At 56.3% G+C, this 678-nt stretch overlaps 1 protein-coding gene across 1 annotated transcript in view; it reads left to right on the top strand.

The window, feature by feature from the left end:
• The window catches only part of RASGRF1 (Ras protein-specific guanine nucleotide-releasing factor 1), a gene marked incomplete at its 3' end in the record, with an annotated part of 35953 nt that overhangs the window by 34189 nt on the left and 1086 nt on the right, over positions 1-678 (top strand). The window lies entirely within an intron of this gene.

Here is a 678-nt window from a genome sequence, read left to right as displayed (position 1 = left end):
TCAGGTCTTTTCTCCAGCTTCATGCTCATGCCCACAGTGCTGCCTTTGCTCTGGCTGTCCCCTGCCTGGGCTGTCACAGCTCTGCCCTGCCACGCCCTCCCGCCTGTCAAGGTACAGCTGGTGTCGGCCTCTTCCCCTACAAAGCAGCCCTCAATACCATCAGGGGACAGACAGGGCTCTCCTCAGTTTCCCTGTCCCCACCACCACCACCTTGGTACAGCCCCATTCACATTGCAAACTTATTTCCCACTGTGGCTCCCTGGGGTTTGTGGGGAAACAAACTTTGTCCCACTTTGCCATGAGGATCCTAGAGGCTTGGTGAGCTTGTGTGACACTGCTCCTGTGTCTGTGACATAAACCAGCCTCCCTCACCTGGCCCTCGCTGACTAGCCATGTCCGGGGTAGCTAGAAGGCCATGTCAGAAAATGCCGAACTGGAAAGTGTCCCTTGATTTGGCAGAGAGGAGGTAACGGGTGACCCCACAGAGGGACCCAGTTCCTGTGGGTGCTGGTGGCAAACACCAGGCTGCCTGGGGGAAGAGAGGACATGGGACCGATGAGTGAGCTGTTCTCTAAGCAAACCTCACTGCCAGGGTGGACAGAAGAGGTAGGAGTCAGTCAGAAGGAGGGTCAAGAGGACAGCTTAGTTTTGTTCTCAGAGGGGAGTGACTTCAGCCTT

Source organism: Galeopterus variegatus, unplaced genomic scaffold (assembly GCF_000696425.1).
Source record: "Galeopterus variegatus unplaced genomic scaffold, G_variegatus-3.0.2 Scaffold934, whole genome shotgun sequence".
NCBI lineage: Eukaryota > Metazoa > Chordata > Mammalia > Dermoptera > Cynocephalidae > Galeopterus > Galeopterus variegatus.
The sequence above is the reverse complement of the archived record's forward strand: the minus strand, read 5'-3'. Positions and strand labels throughout refer to the sequence as shown.